Raw genomic sequence first — 22,698 nt, 5'->3', positions numbered from 1 at the left:
GCGGGAATCAAAAGTTGATCGACCATGCTGTTAGCCAAGAGATTTGAGAGCTGTATTTTAGAAAATTGCTTCATGGGTTGTATAAAGACTGGGTGTGTCGTTGATTATGGTCATAAGTCTTTAAATATTTTAAATGGTATGAAAACTGTTCGAAATGTAAAAATCCTTAAGTTTCCCAGCATAGTAGGACGTACTTTTCGTGTGGTACAACTTAAGAATACACGCTAAGAGGTGGAGAAAAGTACAGTAGAATATCGAAAATTGGAACCAATTGGGATCATAGGTAGTTCATATTTTCGAAAATACCCAGGAAAATACCATTTAAGAGAACCATATGCAATTAAATGAAATAAGACGGTTAGGTTATACAATGTTATACATAACATACAATGCAGTGCATAACGCTACAGTATGAAATTACGTTTTTTTTTTAATTTAACAAAAATAAACTCCTTATTTTTTACTGGACATCTAGGAAAATGTACTAAAACTTCGTGGGAATACGTTTGGAATTTTGACGTTCGGATGTTCGACATTCTAGCAGGGCCGGCTCCTGGGGTAGGCGACGCAGGCGGCAGAGTTTAGGGGCGGCAAATTTCGAAGTTGAAACTTTTTTAAAAGCATGAATATCTGTTTCAGCGTCATAAGATGATCAGAAAGTGATGAAATTTGGAAAAAAGACACAGACAGCAAGGAATAATAAATGATCTTTATTTCAAAATGATAGGCAGAATACAGAGTGAGAACGGCGTCGGCTCAGTAGGATGTAGGAGCACCGCGGACAGCGATATACGAAGAAACACGTCTAGGCATAGAGTCAATAGCGCCGTTCACATGACGCTTTTCGACCCAGGAAAAACCCTGCTTTCGACCGCAAGCCGGTTATTTGCTGGGGAAATGCTGGAATTTTTTTCCTCCTGCTTGGGGGTAGGAGAAAAGCCGGGTTGTTACCCAGAATGCACTGCGCCAACTGTGAACGGTTTACTTCCTCCATTCAGGATTTGCGCAAAGGATGCTGGGTAAATCCGCTCTCTGGGATAAACCAGCTTTTCACATGTGAATGAGGAATTTTTCGATCCGGGTTTTTGCAGAGCCGGAGCGAGAAAATGCGAGGTAGAAAAACGTCATGTGAACGGCCCTAATAAGGGTGCGGATGGTGTGCAGAGGGATGACTCTCCATTCCCTTTCAACCATTTGCCACAGTTCGTCTTCTGAATGAGGCAGGGACAGAGCCTGCAAACGGCGTCCAATCACATCCTACACATGTTCGATTGGTGACAGGTCAGGAGAGTATGGTGGCCAGGGAAGCATCTGTGTGCCTTGGAGAGCATGTTGGAAGATTCGAGCACTGTGTGGTCGGGCGTTATCCTGCTGAAAAATTTCATTAGGTAGCCTTTGAAGGTAAAGGATTGCCACCGGTCGCAGCACATTATCCAAGTATCGTTGAGTCGTCATAGTGCCCTGAATACGAACTAGACGTGATGTGGAATTGTAAGCAATTGCGTCCCAAACCATTATGCCACGTTGTCGTGCGGTGGGACTTTCCACATTTACTCCCAGATTAGATCTGTCTCCACGTCGACGCCACACACGTATGCGGCGAATATCACTGGATAAACAAAAGCGGGATTCACCTGAGAAGACGACATTTCACCATTCTGTCATCCACGTCGCTCTTGTTCGACACCATACTAAAAAATGCTGTCCATATTGTGGGTTCAATGGCAGTCTTCTTAGCGGACGCTGTGATTGCAGACCACGTGCGATCAAACGACGGGAAATGGTTCTGGTTGACACGGGAACATTCAGGGTATCTTGCACCTGCTGCAGAATCGAGGAACAAGTGACTTGTATGTTTGCTACAGCTTGTCGGTGGATGCTTCGATCGACGCGTACTGACGTCACTCTGGCTAACCCTGCAGCCCTCAATCTTGCCACATTTCGTTGTTCCAACCGTCTTCGGCACAGCCGATGCACCGTGCTCGCATCCATGTGGGTATCAGCTGCGATTTGATGTACAGACCAACCTCCCCTTCTCAGTCCGATCACCATACCCCTCGTAAAATCGTCTACCTGCTGGAAGTGCCTTCGTTGACGGCGGCCTGGAATTCTCTCGTGTTACACGTATCCTCCAAGACAAAAACAAAATTTCTTCGATAATTCTCCAGTCAGAAATAACGACACGAATATTGCCCATTCTGCAAGTTCCTTCTCTTGTATCTTACTTCACGTGCGTCGGAGAGCCGCGCATTTCACATCATTTACATAACTCAGTGATGTACGTCTACTCTAAAACGTGCATAAATTTCTGAACACTCCTTCTTGGTGTTGCATTTTCAATGTCGAGCAGCGTAATAGAAAAAAAAATCAAATAAATCTGATTTCAATCAAAAAATCTGATTTAAATAAAAAAAAATTCCAATTTTTTTGATTTTTTAAAAAAGTCATGATTTGTTTCCAACCGGGCATTAAACTTGTTCTGAACTAATGAAAATTGCGGTTTGGTTAGGTATGGCAATATTACTTAGGGGGAAAACGATTATTTATGGAATATTAATCAGGGCCCCTGGTTCTAATTTATAACAATAATGTTGATTTTTCGCCCGAAATTTTATATTTTGACAACCAGCACTTGCCTTGTCACAGTATGAACCAGACTGGTTCTAGTGCAAATAGAAATCAGATCAATCACGCAATCGCTATGTGTATTACAATGAAATGACATCATAGTATTTTAAAGACTTATGCTTTTAGAATGTTCAATCTCCTTTTTTCTTGAACTCCTGGACGCGGGTGTCTGCTCATATGCATGAGATTATATCTATCCTCTCCTCCCCCACTAAATATAATGCTAAGCAAATCACTTAACAGGAGCAAAGCCACGAGATAATTTGCATTAAATGAACATCAAAATTGCGGATTTTCTTTTTTTGAACAAATACAATTGCTTATTGTTTTCTCTTGCCGTAGTTGATGTTCCTTTGAATTAATTTTTCTGTGATTATCATGCAAATTCCTCTGGTCGACGGGCCTCTGCGAACATGGCCTTCCTCCGGGGCGGTGACACCCATGTTCCCCGGAACCGATTTATTTATACTCGACCCTTTCTACTTCACATAATTTTTTTAACTCAAAAACTGCATCCAGCGCACAGCACTCAGTCCCTGGCATTCATTTGAATTTTGATGTCTTCAACTCAAATTACGTTATGATTGCGATAGGAGCCAGTTTTAGAAACAAGAAACCCAACGAGTAGGATCCTATCGTAATTCGTGATTGCTTAAAATATAATATGAATTCAAGTCGTTAAAATTCAAATAATTTTTGCTCTTTTCTCTCTCCTCCCATTCCCTCTTTATAACGGTCTCGTTGAGTCGGGGGAAAAAACTATTCGATACAAAATTTTTGCCCGTAGGTTTGATAATAACCACTAATTTATAACGCTGGTTCATTCATATGGTATTGAGTATACATTTGTTATTATTAATTTCGAGTCCATAGCATTATGTACGTATACGCGATAAATCGTAAATTATTATTTTGTGTTCTTATAAAATAAAAACTCACTGTAAATATGTTGCTATGGGGTCATTCCATGTCAAGTGATCCAAAATTTGGGAAATTTTTTCCCTCACCCTTTTGTATTTCTTTGAAATTTGGCTCATCGATTGTACCCTTCGAGGTAATCAAAAGTCCAAATTTTTATATTTTTATCTCTATTATTTTTTTATTTATGACACTTAGATTTTTCGAAAAACCCTCTTTTTTTCATGGATGTTTGAACATAAAATAGACGATAACGCAGCACCAAATATAGATAGAAAGATTTGGTAAAAAGCATTTTAAAGTACATTAGTTGCTGTTTAATTGGATATGCAACATGACTAATTTCAGAAAATTTTTAATTTTTAAAAAATGAAATTTAAATTTCAAATTTAAATTTCTCAGAAAAGGTATAATGAATTTTTTAAAAAAAATTCTCAAAAATTTGTGTGTATTTTATCTTCATTTGTGCAAAGTTTCAAGTTGGGATCTCAATGGAATCATATTTTTATGAATTTTTAAATAAAATTTGACTTATGAAATAATGTCGTTTTTCAGATTCTAACTAGTTAAATATGGGGTTTTCTTATTGGGGATGGTCTAGTAAGTAGTAATTGATCATGATTATGCTTGAAATATGAATTTGCAGATTGGTAACCCCCCCCCCCCCCCACCACTTTTAATTTTTTATTTCAAAACATTTTGAAAATTAAAATTAAATAAATAAATAAATAAAACAAAATAAATAGTAAACTTATTAAAAGTTGGTAAATAATCTTCTTTAAAGCAAGAAAAAGCCCTCCCCCCCAGCACCACCACTTTTATTTATTTTTTTTTCAAAACTATTTTCAAAACGCAAAAAATAAATAAATTAATAAAATAAAACAAAATGAATAGAAAGCATATAAAAAGCTGGTAAATGTTCTTCTTTAAAGCAAGACGAAGTACGTTGCCCCCCACCCCCCACCCACACATACGATTAACACTATAATAGTATCACGCCTCACCTGACGCTTTTTTTTTTGGACCAAGTGTTTCTTTTTCAATCCGAACTTCACAAAATTTACTTGATTAATTCACTATCTGATAAGGAAAGTTATGATTCATTTCATCCCCTACCCCTGAGCCAACTGTCAATTTTGGAGGGAGGAAAGAAATAGTTTGCCCCAAGATCATAGCAAAATAGGAGTGTTTCCCCCCATTTTGTTTCATTCTTTTCACACTAAACTAAAAATCAATCTAAGTATCAGATCATATGTATCGCCGCATAAAACTGTCTTTCTACAACATTTGGAATGCGGCGGCCTTCTTTTCTTTAATGCTAGTTTTCTTTTTAGTTTCAGTTGTAAAGGAGAGTAATGCAGCGAGATCTATTTATGCATATATTAAAAGCAGTTATAGATCAAACAAATTTTGCTAGTTTGAACATAACCTTCCATGTTGTTAAGCTTCATTCCTGATTGCTCTTCCCCCTCCCTTTCCCCCTCCCCCTATCGTCCCACTTTTCGAAAGAAAAAAAAAAGCTGCAAATGAGTGGTTCTATTTGTCTGTTAAAGTTTTTCTGACTTTTAGTTTTTATGACCCCCCCCCCCCACCCCCATTTATAAGCCTTAGTCACTGCTGATGTTTAGCAGCGTGCATCCCAGTTTATTATAATTGTAACTCTTACGTGCAGCTTTTTTTTTTCTTTAATACAGTTTTGAAAAAAAAATAGATAAAAGTGGTTGTGTGGCAGGGGGGGGGGGGGTACCAATCTACAAATTCATGTCAACTCATTTCAAGCATAGTCATGATCAATTACTACTTACTAGACCATCCTTAGTAAGATAACCCTATATTTAACTAGTTAGAATCTGAAAAATGTCATTATTTCATAAGTCAAATTTTATTTGAAAATTCGTAAAAATATGATCCCATTGAGATCCCAACTTGAAACTTTGCACAAATAAAGATAAAATACACACAAATTTTTGAGAATTTTTTAAAAAAAATTCATTATACCTTTTCTGAGAAATTTAAATTTAAAATTTAAATTTCATTTTTTAAAAATTAAATTTTTTTTAAATTAGTCATGTTGCATATCTAATTAAACAGCAACTAATGTACTTTAAAATGCTTTTTACCAAATCTTTCTATCTATATTTGGTGCTGAGTTATCGTTCATTTTATGTTCAAACATCCATGAAAAAAAGAGGGTTTTTCGAAAAATCAAAGTGTCATAAATAAAAAAATAATAGAGATAAAAATCTAAAAATTTGGACTTTTGATTACCTCAAAGGGTACAATTGATGAGCCAAATTTCAAAGAAATACAATAAGGTGAGGGAAAAAACTTTGGATCACTTGACATGGAATGAACGATATTACTTTTCTGAAAAATTATTATTATTATTATTATTATTATTATTATTATTATTATTTTGTGATTTTTGAAATGAACATTGTATCAACTTAAATATTCGTTCAGTTTCTTTTTGCCTTACTTTCAGAGAGGAAACTGATATAAATCTAACTTCAATTAACTTGTAGTATCAGTTTTTAACGATTAAAAAATATTTTGTCACAGATGGTGGACAAAACATAAAGTTTTGCAAATTGAGATAAATTAAGATAATTTAGGGATATGTAGAGAGCTTTTACTCGAATCTTTTAATATCGTTCCATTTACTGAAAAAAGGAAAAGAGCGTAGTAAGGTGAAACGAGTAGCAGAAAAGTGAAAAGAAAAAAAAAAAAAAATCACTTCATTGAAAGTCGTCTGCAACGTGAAACTCTCAACCTAGATCGTTTGCATGATGGAATTCCGTATTTCGCATTAAATTTGGCGGGAACCAAATTTGATCGACCGTTGCGTGTTCCGTTAGCCGCTTTCCATGGAGTTTTCGAGCGTTATGAGAAAATGGAATATTTCATGGTTCTATCAAGTGGTTAATGAGTTCCTGGGGCTGAATTCTCTTCGTATATTAGAGAATTCGAATTTAACTAAAGAAGACAAGAAATTGTTTCATACTGGTGCATATTTTAAAGTCTTTCCCACATAAATATTTTCATGAAGTTTAGATTTTTAACTATTTCTGCATAATTATTTCAATTTGCTCTGATGGTTTAGTATTAGCGGATATTCATTGCTACTCTAACTAAAAACTTGGCACTGTTATTATTATTCAGTTTCTGTAATTAAAGTGTATGTACTGGGTGTGCTAGATACTAGGAGATTAGTTGAATCAATTTTTCGAAAATATTGCATGTAAACAAATTGACTGACGTTGATCGTTGTGCTCACGAGGCAAACTATTTGAATCAACTTTTCTTCTCATAATCCGAGTTTAGTCGACCAGCTGCTTCACAACGCTGTTAGAACTGAACCAAGTTGACTCAACTAGTTTACTCGTGTGCAGAGCGAACGCTGGGTAAAGTTCCGATGAGTGTAATGAACTAAAAAGTTGATTCAACACATCAGGATGCGAATGGTAGTGACACATGTGCCTGGCGTTCATAATGAGTTGACTGTCGTGTGAACTTCCTGCAGTTTTCTGCTAGGTAATACTTCCCGATAACAACCATTCGAAAGTTGAGTCAACTTAGTTGACTCGTGTGAAGGAGGCATTTTTACTTTACAATCCATGGTCCCCCCGTATCTACCACAATTTGTTGTTAAACCAGTTGGATGGGACACTAAAAGCAGCTCTGATTTTTTGTTCCTCGGACCAGAAGCCGAGCAATCCCTGGTCCAGCACCCTCAGAGGTATCGTTTCACTTGGAGGACTTTGTGACTAAGAGCATATTTAACGTCCGTTAATGAAGATGGTGGATCTTCGACCCGTTAGGATCGAACCCGGGTCACCACGACCCTTTGGCCACGGCCTTATATTCAAATCCTTTCCTTTTTTTTTTGCCAAATTTCATGAGAGATTTTTTATGTATTATTTTCCCGAATTGGAAAGGGACACGTTCTAAATTTACCGAACGAAACGGAATGAGCATGTTGCATAATAACTTAGCAGCTGAGCATAAATGTCACACTTTTTCCCAACATATTTGACGCCTCCCCCCGTCACAAAGCGTCATACTTTTCTTACCTATGTCACATGTTTACCCCTTTTGTTACATATCACGCTTTATTTCAAATATTGTTCAAAAAATGCGCTATGTCACATTTCTTGTTCCCCTGCCCTCCTGAAAGACCTGCACAGGGGGGGGGGGGGGAGGGAGGAGGAGAAGGGACACACACTTGTTGGCCCGGACCCAAGCCTGAAGGTGGCCCGGGATTTTCAAAAAGAGGGGTGAAATCTATGTCAGACGTAAGTGCAAACAATATGAAAGAGGGCACGTACAAGTCATTTTCTGTGCACACCCCTGTTTCCCTCCCCCTTGTCACCAACTCACTAATTCACGAACCCCCTACGCTCTCAAAGTCTGACATCACTTGGGACAGCTTCTTCTTGAAAGATAAAAAACCCATCAAATACTTTATAAAGAAATTCCGAATCTATCTACGTATTTACTTTTAACATTTACATCACATTTCTGAACTCATTAGTTTTTGCACTTTTTAATTTTTCTTTTCATCATGTAGCTCAATATTTGTCACTCTGTGTATTAAAAAATGACGCAACGTTTAATAAAATAATGCATGGCACAAAAATAACCTTTTTCGTTTAACTCAAACGGGGGGGGGGGGGGGAGTAAAGTGAACAAACAGTATGGAAGAAAAAATAAAAAAGAAAATTTAATTCAGAAGCACTGTTACTGGAAATCTTTTCAGTTAAGCGTCTGCTTGATGGAATTCAATATTTCGCATTAAATTTGACGCGAACAGAATTTGATACAGCTGAGCCCACTCCCCTTCCATTCCCCATACCTTCTGGTTTTTTTCAGGCGTTAAAATAAAATCGTTAATGATACTTTGAGAAATTTTTCACCGGTTTAGTCATTGAACGTTAGTTTTGGCTTGTGGTGGTGCTATCTAGTTTATTGGAAGAAGGTGTTGGGTAAGGATGGCTTTGTTTCTAGATCCAATTAATAAAACAACATTGTTCATTGAAAGCTGAAAATTAGGGAGATTCGTGGGTTATGCATGAGTAAATTTAACTTCTAAAATTTGATTGAAAAAGATATTTTTAAATTATAAGTGGGGATTTCTCCAGTAAAGCCTGTTTAGGACTCACAATTCAGCGTTCGAAAATACGGCAGTGCTCAGAATTTGTAAAATATTACTCTTGTTATCTTTTTGAAGTAAAAAAAAAAGCAACGTGTTTAGGATTAAGAAAATATTTTCAAAGAATCATAAATTTGTTTTCTCTCATAAGTGATAATAAAAATTCCTTGCAACAGGTGGTAAAGATTTGGGAAATTCAGAGAAAAAAAAAAAAAAACGCATTTGCAATCGTGATCGTTTTTCTGTAGGTACTTTTCCCGAGATTCGAATCATTGAAAATTTCCCCTTTTTTAGGGGATTTCGTTGTTTGGACGAAAATTTGGGAGTATTTTCTTCATGAGGGAGTTTAGGAGAAGGCTTCAAAATACGGAACTCTCCCGAACGAATCGGGAGTAGTAGTAGTTAATTGTTAGTTATAATTAGTTACATTTAAAAATTGAGAGTAAGTGTGGGGTGTGGGTGGAAACTCGTAGCTGTTTAAAACAGGATTCGTTGATTTAAATCATGATTTAAATCAATTGATTTGAATCAAGGGATTTTTTTAACGAAATCAAGTAAAATCAGTTCATTTTATTTTTTCAAATTAATTTTGCATTTTTAGATTGTGTAGCTCTAAATTTAACTACACTGCATCATACAATCTTAACTTTAAACAAGCAAAACTATATAGATCCCTCTTTCTGTGTGTGAAACAGACTTTCACACTTGCAATAGTGCTTTTGCTTCAAAATTACAGTTCAATTCAGTACAGAGCCAAATACAAATTTGCAGTTTTTCTTATACACCATTACTAATATAGTTGAGAAAAATTATTAATCAGCATATTCTTTTACACTAAATCATACATGGAAACTTTATTTTTGAGCAAAGCATACAGCAACATCACTTCTTATCTAAGTATTATAACCTCTTTATAAGTCTTTCAATGGATTAAATATTAGAGATCTTGTCTTAGTTTTAAAAGTAAGCGGAAATGAATTCATCTGTCGTATGAAATATATTATGCTTATAAATGTTTGTAAGGTAATTAATAACAAATTTTTCAATATTTTAAAAAATCAAAAGAATCTGATTTAAATCGAAAAATTCTAAAGTTTCTGAACTAAGAGATAATTCTGTGTGTTGATTTTATATTTGTTTTTGTGGTCTGTATTAATTGTTATTCAGATATCCTGTTGTGAGATTTTATTTATTTTTTTCCCTTTTCGAGTAAAATCTTCAACATTGGTGATCAAGGAGCCATGGCAGGTCCTTTTTTTTTCAGTTCGGTCGTCCTCTATAAAACTTTTTCAAATTTTAAACTATTCCGGTTTCGAACCGGCCCCCCCCTCAAGTGACTGACCCCTAGTTTCCTACTAGGCTGACATGGCCTCTCATCGGTCCTGGTGGTGACACTCATGTAATGACACCTTTACTACGACTCCGCTACCAATATAAATGTTACTGGAAATAAGTTTTACGTCAGTGTTGGTAAAAAAACAATACTCATGGTGGTAACACAACCTGGAAATCAGGGATTTCTCAGGAAAATTTTAATTTCTGGGAAAAATCGGGGGAATTATCAGGGTATTTTAAAATTTTCTCTCTAATATCAGGAAAAATTAGCACTTGCAATCGCCAAATCGGAAAATCTTGGTAGTTTTCTTCCCTGAAAGTTTCTTCCCTTGAGCAAAGTGAAAGTTGTGTCGAATTTCTAAACAAAACCTGCTAAAAGAAAAACAAAATTAGGGAAAATAGCATATTATGCATGATTTGATTGTATTGTCTATTGTTCAGAAAATAATTAGTTGTGTGAGAAACCAACAGCAAATGTTGAAAGATTGCCACTCAGTTTCTCGATGAAAAATCATTGAAGTACAATACAAAAATAGCAAAAAAAGAAAAAAAAATGTTTACACATGTTTTACAAAGGTTTACCCTCTTTAATGTGTGAAGAAGGGAGTTCATGGATAAAAGACACCAGACCATTTCAAACTGTGTTGCCCTTGGTTGAATGTTTTTTATCCATTGCTTCTCTTTTTGCATTGATAAAAATGTTCTTTGTAATCCAGAAACATATCTGCAGTTATTTTTACAAATTTTGTGCTACATTAATGTTGCTGTCCTTTTACATCTGTATTAAGTCACAATCGTAAAATCAGGGAAATTTGTGAAGCTCAATCAGGGAATATCATGGAATTATCAGGTAGCTTTATTTCCCGGATTATGTTACTACCATGACACTCGGTGTTCATGACAAATATTGCTATCAATTCTCGTTTTTGCACATCTAATCCGATTTGCATTGGAAGCGAATAAGTCTTTCCTTCCATGTTCGTTAGCTAAATATCTTTGATAAACATAATCATTGAAATAAATCCATTTTTGCTTCCATGCTTATTAGAAATAAATGGCATGTTAATCATGTTAGCTGAGTAAAGAAATCTCTGCAATTACCATTCATCACTTTCGGAAAGGTTCGGAGGGTGAAGACCGGGGACGAGACAGTAACGATCTGCAGACGATTTTCAAAAGCTGGAGCACACCCGAGATCATCGTTTGAGTTGAAAAGATGGAGGAAGAGCTTCACTAATTGTGTGCTAGCGTTGTAGTAGGGCACTCTTTTTTTTTTTTGTTTGTTTGTTAATATTAGGGTTGAGTAATATTGATAGCAATTCTGCACGTGTTTTGCTTTTTATTTTTTTTTTGAAGTTTTAAAAAGTGTCAACTTTCTCTTTTACTATGATTTATTATCGATAAAGATTACTTTCAGGTGTCTATCGAAAATAGATCAGTGGCAAGAGTCGCCAGCATTGCCGAGAAAGGTTTCACCAAAGCTGTTCGTAGTGTTTTACGTGTTGGGGGGGGGGGGGGGATGAAACGAATTTCAGTCACTATTTGGTATTTGACCTATTCGGAAGTTCTAGCGAATATTTGGTAGGCAGAATAATGAGCGCTGAATATTCCGCCAACTGTGTTTTGCATTTTAGTAGAGTTAGTAAAATAATATTTTAAATTTGAATTTTAGAAAATTAAAGAAACTTATAATATTACTTCGTTTAGAAATAATAATACCGAGGAAAAAAGTAAAGCTACCAGAGCTCAATAGTATAGGAAATTAGAAGAGAAAAAAAGATATTTTCAAATTTATTTTATGACTAGTGTTGTAATGCTAATTTTTTTCTTACTGGTGCCTTGTGCTTCGATCAATAGGAAAGAGAGAATGTTCCAGTAAAAGGATTTAATCTGATACAGTTATTTCATGGCGTAAATCACCATAAATTTACACACTAGTTGTGCACATAGTTGCATTAAAAATTATCCGTTATTAATTGATTACTGATAAACGATAACGAAATAAAAATTAATGCTTAATAACCAATCAAGTTCGATAAGTAGCTAAATACGGTATGCTCAGGTTCGAGCAGAGTCTAATTTAGTTAGTCTGTTTCATATCGAAATTAGGATTTTTAATAAATTTTGATTTAAAATAACATCCCGGAATCCCTGTTTATTAACTCATCAGGCATTTCTCAAAAACAGAGAGAGTGAAAGACAGCGGAGAAAGGGGAAAAGGATGAAAGTGTTAGGAATGGGGGGAGGGAGGATCAATCCCCCCTCTCGAAACAAAAAATATTTGCCTGTAGACTGCGCAGCGAAAAAATAGGATAAACCACTATTCTTACTGACAATGAGTTTCAATTAAACTTGAATAATAAAAATTCGTGTTAAAATCATGTCTTTACATGGTTTAAAAAAAAAAAAAATATCTCTCTTTGTTTTTTAAAATGCGTACTTCCAGTTCCCCTCTCCATGAATATACCAATAGGGTTTTCGATTTCAGAAAGAGGAATCGTTCAAGAGTGGAAGAAAATGTTGCAATCCTACCTTTCTTTTTTCTGTTCTTTGGAGTCCTGTTGGTAACTTTTTTTCTGCGAAGTAATTCGCGTCGAAGAAGACCCGGATCTTCGCATGACATACCATTTATTGCATCTTCTGTTTTATCCGGTAATATTATGGTAATTTTAACCAGGAAGCATACCATAGTGCGATAATTAAAAAAATATATACAATAAGGAAGCATTTGAAAGAGCATAGCAATCCGTGTTTTTGGATGCATAAATTATATGCCCTCGTATCGCTGTCTTCGGAGTGTAAGGTCTTCATTCTCCGAAATTTTAGGAAAAGTCGCCGAATTTAGCGAGTTTCGCTGAGTAATGGGCGACGACACCTTTCCCTTGACTTGCAGGTAGATGCCCTGCCTCATGCAGACGGCGGAACTTTGAATGTCTAGCCTTTGAATTTGGCGCTTTTCTTAAAATTTGGGCGACTTTAAGAACTTATATCTCGAAATTGGAGGCACAAGGGCAAATAGTTTTTCGTCAAAAAAGTCTCAATATACTATTTCAATTTATTTGAATGCTTCTTATTGTTGCACTATTCGTATGGTTCTCTGGAGAGACTTCACTCTAAACATTTATCACAACTTTTTTTTTTTTTTTTTTTTTCCGAATCACAATATTTTATTACTCAAAAGCAAATTACAAACGCAATGGTAGTATTGTAGAGAAACATTGAAATCGAATGTAGACGCATTTTGTAAAATCAGATCCGGTCGGGGTGTGATCCACATTGGCTCTGAAAAAAAAAAAAAATCATTATCAGGGTGGTAGCGAAATTTCAGCACGAAAAAAAAAAATGCATGCACTTTAACTTTAATAAAGAAAGGAATAAAACTAATAAAAAGATTTAAAAAAAAAAAAAAAAAAAAAAGTGAAGTTCAGAGGTAGACATTTTCCAAAGAAGTGAAAAATGCTTCACAACATAGGTTACTTTCCTAATCAGTTACTAGATAGAAGTTACATCTCGGTAGAGGTTACTTTCTAATGAATCCCCATTCATAGGAAAGCTTAAGAATAAGGAGCTACGAGACAAGGCTTGAATTTTCGAAATATACAAGTTCATAAGTGCAAACTGAAATATACTTAAGAAGCAAAAACAATACTTTTGTGTTACATTTTTTACCTTACATTTAAGTTGTTGTAGTTAAGTTCCTATAAGTTGCCAACCACTGTACGCTTAAAAAATATTAAAAACGTTCAATTACAGTTAGGAAAAACTCTGAAAACACAATTATGCACATTTGAAACATTAATAATGTTGTTCAAGCATCTAACATTATTACTTAAGGCATAAAAATATTTTTTATTTTTATATACTCAGTTTAAATTTGATTAAATATTAACGTGACGTTATGTGTCGGTAGTTGGCATCAATTTGGTTAACTACCAAATTGATGTCAACTATTGATGTTTTTTTTAGTTGATTAGAGTAACTTTGTGTAGATAATAATATTAGTTGGTTTCATGTGTACCGTTTGCCCAATGAAAGCTGAAAAAAGTTATTGTTCAGTCTGACAGTGTGGAGCATAACCTTGAGGGAGTTGTTTCTTGTCGGGGACAACAAGCAGACGCTGGACCAGATTTCATCCTCAAATGTGAGAATGAGTTCTAACTGTATAAGCATGCTTGTTCCTTCTCAACCGATTTTATCTCAACCTCACCCTTATTTTAGCCAATGAGGTCGTTAAATAGATTTCGTCCTTGGGAATTCATCATATCAGAGCCAAATGATACCTGCATTACAAAGATTTAAAATCTGCGACCTATCGGTCAATTGAGATAGTTATTTGAAAAATTGCGCCAATTAAACATTGTATTGATACTCACTTTAGTTGCGCCACCTATCTGATGGGGTTGTTTCCTTCAGTCAAAAGTAGTACTTTTAGTCAATGAAATTGATAGAATAAGCAAAAAAAAAAAAAAGGACCCAGAAAATTCTTTCATTTCCCCAACAGTTATTTTTTAATTAATTTTTTTAACTGTCCGATTTTTCAAACAAGGCGTGTACTTGACGTCATAAATGATGCTCTTTGGCGCTTCTTTGTACCGCGTTTTTACGCTATGATAATCAAGAAGCGAATTAAAATTGAGCCCTATGCTTGCTATCAACCATATCGTTGCCAACACACGTGAGTAAAGATGCGAATTAAATATTTTGCTCTTTGAATAGCAACATAGAATGTCATTTCATCATTTGTGATGTCATCGGCAAGAAAAGTAAACAATGAAAGCTCATCGATTTAAGTAATTTTTTAAAAATATTAAACTTAAACAAATTATTTAAAAAATAGTTAGATCTTATGCTTTTAAGCATGTTCTTTCAGAAAAAAATACTTTTACAATTTTGGAAACGACCCCATTGCAAGGTAACTAGAGCACTAGATTGCTTGCTACATAAATAGTATGAGCATTTGCTTACATAAAAATATTTTTCTTGTTCATTCTTAAAGTTTTCTTCTTCGAAGTCGTTTTGCCGGCCACTCGTTGACTTCGACCACAGGTGGACTATCCGTCTGTGTGATGACCGATCTGCGACCTGGATGTTGGTGCTGCGTGACTGAACAAGAGAAACAAACAGCGTCTTTTTAATTAAAATAATATTCAGTCTAAAGATGGAAACGGTCAGAAGAAAACTGGAAATTTTATGGAGAAAAAGTTTTTTTTTTCCCGGAGGGGTTTTATTTTTATTTAAATCTTCTTTTTATGTTCAGTTTCCCACATGAAAACCCTGATTTTAACAGCACAAGCTGTAAGGTAATTGAGTTTCCCTGTGTACCAAAATATATTCTAATTTAAAACTAGAAATTTATTACCAAACAGAATTATATCAATGACACAATTACAATGTTTAAAATAGATTATATATATACACATAATATATACCGAACATAATGGTATCGTTTAAAGTCAAAATACCGTAATTTACGACTAAATCTAAAAATATATATTTTACAAAATGCAAATATCAGGGTTCACAATTTGGTAAGGCCATGTTGACTTGAGACAACATTGTGGGGTTAAACCAGTTTTATCACGTGAACTCTCCCCCAGACCTCACCGAACTGTGATAGTATATATACTAATTCAAACAATTTAAATTAAATTGAATCAAGCTTTACAACTCAGTTCAATACGCGCCACAGGCAGCACTTTGATACTGGTAGACGATATATTTAATAGCAATATAAAATTTGAACAAGTAGGAACGTAAAATTGAATCAAAATCTCAAAACACCCTAGGGCCTCATCAGGGGGTTACTCCCCGAGGGTAGGGAAAGAACCCTTGATGTTTCGCGAGTGGTGCAGACGAAATGCCTAAAAAAACAGCACTAGTACTCCGACCCGACATCTCACAAGTCAAGCAAAGGGGATACCGGAAATCAAAAATATATATGCATGACAGAATTAATTAGAGCATTTTCAAACCCAAAATACATACAAGCGTCACAGATATTAATTAGAACACCTTCTGAACAAATTCAGACTAGAAGAAAACACATTAGAACTCAATTGCAAGAGGAACAAGAAGTTCTGTCTAGAACTATACGAGCCTACTTTCCCGTATACTCATACTACTTTCTAGTACCTGATCAATATTCTCAAAAATAGCTAAAGTCGCAAATTGTTTCAAACATATTTTTAAAATATTTTAAGCTAATTCTAGGAATAAAATATTCCTCACTCATCTAAAAAAAATAAATGCGTAAAAAATAAAATAAAAATTTAAATTAAATTAAAAAAAAAAAAAAACGAACAAATAAAATAGCAGCACCTTTTAAACAAAGCAGCTAATACACTTTTTTCCATAAAAAAAATCTTCAATAGCTTTCAAAACGAAAAAATAATAATTTAAATTAATAAGCTCATTAAAGTACATACATCATATCAAAAAAAAAAAAAAAAAAAAAACGTTTCTTTTTCCCCTGTTGCCAAAAATAATTTTTTAAATGAATTAATGCACTTACCAAAATAAATAAAAACAATAAAATGTCAACTTAAAGAAATACTTTTCATTGTCAAATAATAATAATAATAATAAAATTAATTTGAATTCTGAAATTTTGAATTCAAGTTATGTTTTTCGCAATCACGAACTGAGACAGGACCCTACTTATTTGAGTTATTGTTTCTAGAAACGGCTCCTGTCCCCCCCAAGCCTGCCTCTCCTCCTGGGCGGTTACGTGTGCATAGTTGTGTGTGTGCGTAGACCTGTGTGTATGCACGTAGGCGTGTGTGAATGTATGTGTGTGAAGTCGTGTGCGTGTATGTGTGTGAAGTCGTGTGCGTGTATGTGTGTGAACGTGCGTGTGTGTAGGACATGGATGCCTCCGACCAGGAGAGGCGGATAGCTCAAAACCGGAGCAGCCGCGCCGCCAGCAGAGGACGGTGGGCGGTGGTGCTGCAGAGGCTTCTAGTCGAAGTTGAAAAAGGCACGGACGCCAAAAACAGTCAAATGAAAGCAATAAGCAATCGTGATTGCTCAATAATAATCGTCTGCGCATATCTTTATGTAGAAACATAAATGACTTCGAGTTTATTCCCGGAAAACTAAATACCTAAATTAAAACTTTAGCGTGAAAATTAAAAAAAGTCATATCAACAATATAATTATTTCGCAGTTAGAACCATAGCTGCGGAGTCGAAGTCAATCTCATTTTGAGATAAAGAAGTCGGAGTCCAGTATCCGAGAATCGGACTCAGTGTATAAATTTTTGCCAAAGCTACGAAGTCGGGGAGTCGGAGTCCGAATAATTGTCGGGCACAGGAGTAGGAGTCGGAGTCAGGTGCCCCTAAATTCTCAGAGTCGGAGTCTGGAGTTTGGCGTCAAGAGCTATTTCCAACAAAATTTGTTTGAAGTAAATCCGCCTTCAAGTACGGAATCTACATTGACTTACAGTTTCCCCGTAGGCACTAATGTTGAGGGATTTGAACTGTTCAAAATTGAACAGAAAATTGTTCATATCAAAAATATATTTTATATGCAAGTTTTTTATCAAAAGCTTTTTCCTACAAAGTTTGTTTGAAGCATATTCGCCCCCATAGTTCAGAATTGCCTTCAATTTCCCCGTAGGCGCTAATGTTAAGTTTTTTTGAACTGTTCAAAATTGAACAAAAAATAGTTCAAAGCAAAAAGTGAAATATGGGAATGAGGTGTCCTCGTCGAGGTCTTTCGAACAAAAAAAAATTTGTTCGAATAGGACTATTCATTCAAAAGTTATTAGGGGGGGGGGGCAGACAGACAGACCGACAGACATTTTTCCCCATCTCAATACCCTACTTTCCAATTTTTAATTTTTCGATATTTATTTAATTATTTTATTTATTTTTGACTTTTTTTTGTTTTTCGCGATATTTTTAAGATGCATTGAGCCTTCTTTCATGCTTTTTTCTTCTTTTTCTGACTTTTACTGGGAAAGTAGGCTAAAAACCTGGAAAGAACATAAACGCAGAACAAACAAAAAGGACCTACTAAAGCTTGACCACGAAAAGAAGGCGGATGACCTTGAAGCGAAACATCATTTATGTTACCGTAGACCCTCGTTTTACGCGGGGGTTACGTTCCACGGAAATGCCGCGTAAATCAAAACCGCGTAAATTGAGACCTAATACTAGAGTGAAAATAGGGGTTATGTTCCATAGATAACAAAATACTTCATTCTAGTGATGACTAATTGTAAAAAATTTTAATGTGTAGTTTTATCGATTTTTATGTACAACATGTATAAAGAAAAAATAAATTAATTTCGTGTCCTTTTTAGCCTACTTTCCCAGTAAAAGTCAGAAAAAGAAGAAAAAAGCATGAAAGAAGGCTTAATGCATCTTAAAAATATCCCGAAAAACAAAAAAAAAAAGTCAAAAATAAATAAAATAATTAAATAAATATCGAAAAATTAAAAATTGGAAAGTAGGGTATTGAGATGGGGAAAAATGTCTGTCGGTCTGTCTGTCTGTCCCCCCCCCCTAATAACTTTTGAATGAATAGTCCGATTCGAACAAACTTTTTTTTGTTCGAAAGATCTCGGCAAGGACACCTCATTCCCATATTTCACTTTTTGATTTGAACTATTTTTTGTTCAATTTTGAACGGTTCAAAAAAACTTAACATTAGCTCCTACGGGGAAATGCAAGGCAATTCCGAACTGTGAGGCGAATTTGCTTCAAACAAACTTTGTAGGAAAAAGCTTTTGATGAAAAACTTGTATATAAAATATCTTTTTGATTTGAACAATTTTCTGTTCAATTTTGAACAGTTCAAATCCCTTAACATTAGCGCCTACGGGGAAACTGAAAGTCAATGTAGATTCCGTACTTAAAGGCGGATTTACTTCAAACAAATTTTGTTGGAAATATCTGTTGACGCCGAACTCCAGACTCCGACTCCGAGAATTTAGGGGCACCGGAATCCGAATCCGACTCCTGTGCCCGACATTTAATCGGACTCCGACTCCCCGACTTCGACTATGACTTCCTAGCTTTGGCAAAAATTTATACACAGACAAATGACTGACTCGATTCTTGGATATTCGACTCCGACTCCTTTATCCCAAAATGAGATTGACTCCGACGCTATGGTTTTAACTGTGAAATGATTATTGTTGATGTGATTTGTTTTTATTTTAACGCTAAAGTTTTTATTTAGGTATTCAGCTTTCGGTGAATAAACTCGAAGTCATTTATGTTACATAAAGATATGCGCAGACGATTTTTTTTTTTTGACAATGAAAAGTATTTCTTTACGTTGACATTTTATTGTTTTTATTTATCTTGATAAGTGCATTAATTCATTTAAAAAATTATTTTTGGCAACAGGGAAAAAAGAAACGTTTTTTTTTTGATATGATGTATTTATTTTAATGAGCTTATTAATTTTAATTATTATTTTTTCGTTTTGAAAGCTGTTGAAGAATTTTTTTAAATGGAAAAAAGTGTATTAGCTGCTTTGTTTAAAAGGTACTGCTATTTTATTTGTTCGGTTTTTGTTTTCTTTTTTTACGCATCTAATTTTTTAAGATGAGTGAGGAATATTTTATTCCTAGAAAGTAGCTTAAAATATTGGAAAAATATGTTTGAAACAATTTGCGATTTTAGATATTTTTGAGAACATTGATCAGGTACTAGAAAGAAGTATGGGTATACGGGAAAGTAGGCTCGTCTAGTTCTAGACAGAACTTCTTGTTATAATGAGGAGTTAGCTATGATAGTCTTTTGGCAGTCCTTAAGAATTTTTCTCGGCAATTGTTTGCTGAGCATTAACGCATCCATGATCACTTGCGTCACATTTCCATCATAGAATCTTCCTTCACTAACAAATCAGATAGATCATTTCTATTGTCTAGGAATGGCTCAACATTTTCAATGTGAACGTTTTTGGTAGTGCGTCACCGACGTCGGTATCCTCGTTGGGTTTGGCCTCGTTTCTAAAAGCTCTTCTTCCACTGAGTTTTGAACTGTGTGAGTTTAATAACTTTACTTCTGGAAAGAGCTCTGGAACCAATCGCATAAAATGTCTCCAGGGGCCCAAGCTCGATTATTAGCACGCCAAAATGCAGTTGATTACGCGTTATCTGCAATCTTTAGGAGTTTGGATTTCGAAAGAGGGGAAAATTTTATCTGTTTGCATTGTCGCATTCGCGTAAAACCGAAACTCATCCGCGTAAAATAAAATAAAGGTGTCAAATCTTAAACCGCGTTTAATTGAAACCGTGTAAATTAAACCCGCGTAAAACGAGGGTCTAATGTATTTGTATTAGGTAGAATCTACCGGAAAGCATAGAATACTGCGAGGCATGGTCTCGCTAATCCTATCTATTCCAAAATAATAACAAACATTCTATTACAATAATAAAATATTTGTTTTTGCTTCAAGGTCATCCGCCTTCTTTTCCTGGTTAAGCTATACTACTCTTTCATAATCTTGTAAATGAGAATTTCGTTGAGATAAAGTGGGTATCGGCTTTCAGTTGAGTTTGCGGTTAAATTTTGAATCGCTGTTCGAATTTGATATTTCTTGTGTGTATGTAGTACACATTTATGTAATAACTTACTTTCTTTAATAAAAAAACTTCTTGTTTAAAATGTCACATTTTACAAAGAAAAAAAAACTCTCAAAAATTTGATTTATGAATTTATAAAAATCCATATTCAAAGCTATGCGTCTTATTAAGAATATTTTTTTAAATTCTTATTTTCAAATTACTGACAGTGCAAATATCAAACAATTGATTTTTCTTTTTCGTTTGCGATTTAAAATTCTGCCATTTTTCTTTTTCGTTTGCGATTTAAAATTCTGCCATTACAATATTATTTCCGCGAACCCCATAGGGATTCGCAAACCACCGGTTGGGAAAAAATGCACCAAAGATCGCAGAATTACAGAAGACTAAATTAAATTGGGTACTTTGCCAAATGGAAACACGCGGCATTTTACAGTTAAACACATGCTGGCAAATACCTAGCAGGTCCTTTCGGCATCCAGATACTGCAGTTTAAACCTTGTTTGGGACCGTACATCCTTCGATAGTTATGTCGAATCCAAAGCCAAAAAACCTCTCATTGAAACCGAGATTATCAACAACACGCAATATGAAGACAATCTCGGCCTCTGTTTTCCTATTTCAGACTAACGATCCCGGAACAAGAGTGAATCTGCATTGTCTGGATAACATAGCGAGTTGCCCCGGTATTTGCTCGCAATTATGCCTTAACTCGGGCTATGGGGCAGGAACTTTTATCTGATCACACTCATACATTTCACTGCCATTTGTGTCGGCATACATTCATGCAGAACTGCTTTTCAATTGTTCTTACCTGGAAGTTCATTATCTGTATACGTAATCGGCGTGCAAATTTCGAAAAGAACAACCAGTTTATCATTCGGCAGGATTTGCTCTGAGTAGTCGCTAAGCCAACTTTCGTCGACGAATACAGGCCAACCGCACATCTTCGGCACTCCCTTGAATTCACCGGTGGATGCTTTCTCGACTAGTCGATTCCCTCTCTCATCGAGAATGGAACACCTCATCCCTGCGGTGTGCTTTTGAATCCTGGAGTCGCCCCTTTCGAGGTATATCCCACAAGTTGACGAATTTCTCACTGTCCCATGCTGCTTCATGTGCAGGTTCCACTTGGCTTGTTGGAACGTAAACACCTCACTGTTGAACCCTTCTTTGTGATTTCTGGCTGTAAATCGGGGTATTGTCCATCGAATTCGTGCATAAGTTTCTCTTTTTTTCACAAAAAGCTCGCCAACGCTTGGTAGGCTCGCCATCATACAAATATTTATTCAGTTGAGTATCGGTAAAAAGATTTTTATGTATCACTTATAGTCTTGAGAACTATTTCATCAAAGATTTTTGGGATAATGTAATGGTATATCGTTTTTCAGTTTGTTTTGGATTCGAATGTTTAGTTACTTTGTGATAGTTGAACTAGTTCTACAAATGGAGTTTCGTACAAAAAAAAAAAAAAAGCGAGAAAGCTGCTGCTATTTTACGGAACGTTAATACAACCAGTTGGTAGAATATTTTTCTGCATTGATTTACAAAAATATGTAGTTAAAAGGAACGTTATATCTACTAACAGCAGTGGTGATTTCTAAAAACGAGTCTGAGTTTTAGTACTTGAGTAAAAAGTGCGTTAATTCTTTGCGGATGTCACAATTTTTATTGGAAAAGATATGATCTACTGACATTCATTGCTGCTACGTTATTCCCGAAATCGTTGGTTTCTTCTCATCTAAAGTCGGTCACATGTTTCAATCCAGCTATTTCGAAACCAAAACTAAGCAGCTATGAAGAAAATACTAACTTATATCTCTTGAATTACAGATTCTATCATTCCTGGAAGTGATTCATCGAGCACTATGTAAAATAGAAACTTCATAAATAGAATTTCACACACAAAAAACTACTTTATGCAACATTACTAGTGTACTAACGAAAACTGCATCAAGCAATCCTTAAATTTTACCTTCTTCAAAATCTTGCAATTATCAGTAGAATTGAACACTCATCAACAAAGCACTCTTTGCTATGGCCACCTGGAACAAAATTAATTATTTCTTACTAAATAATAATTTGATGGTCCTTAGAAGTAGTTCATCTAGCACTTGCATAAAGT

At 35.2% G+C, this 22,698-nt stretch overlaps 1 protein-coding gene and 1 long non-coding RNA gene across 2 annotated transcripts in view; one reads left to right on the top strand and one right to left on the bottom strand.

Annotated features, from left to right (window-relative positions):
• The window catches only part of LOC129230506 (exostosin-1-like), a 488,007-nt gene that overhangs the window by 130,977 nt on the left and 334,332 nt on the right, over nt 1-22,698 (top strand). The window lies entirely within an intron of this gene.
• On the bottom strand, nt 13,246-21,938 carry LOC129229692 (uncharacterized). Its single transcript, XR_008581113.1, has 3 exons — nt 21,388-21,938; nt 14,999-15,136; nt 13,246-13,315 (listed from the first exon to the last, which is right to left on the bottom strand). It is a non-coding gene; the product is annotated as an uncharacterized LOC129229692 (long non-coding RNA).

The sequence above is a fragment of the Uloborus diversus genome, chromosome 9 (assembly GCF_026930045.1).
Source record: "Uloborus diversus isolate 005 chromosome 9, Udiv.v.3.1, whole genome shotgun sequence".
NCBI classification, from domain to species: domain Eukaryota; kingdom Metazoa; phylum Arthropoda; class Arachnida; order Araneae; family Uloboridae; genus Uloborus; species Uloborus diversus.
Note: the sequence above shows the minus strand (reverse complement) of the source record. Positions and strands in the feature narration are given on the sequence as shown.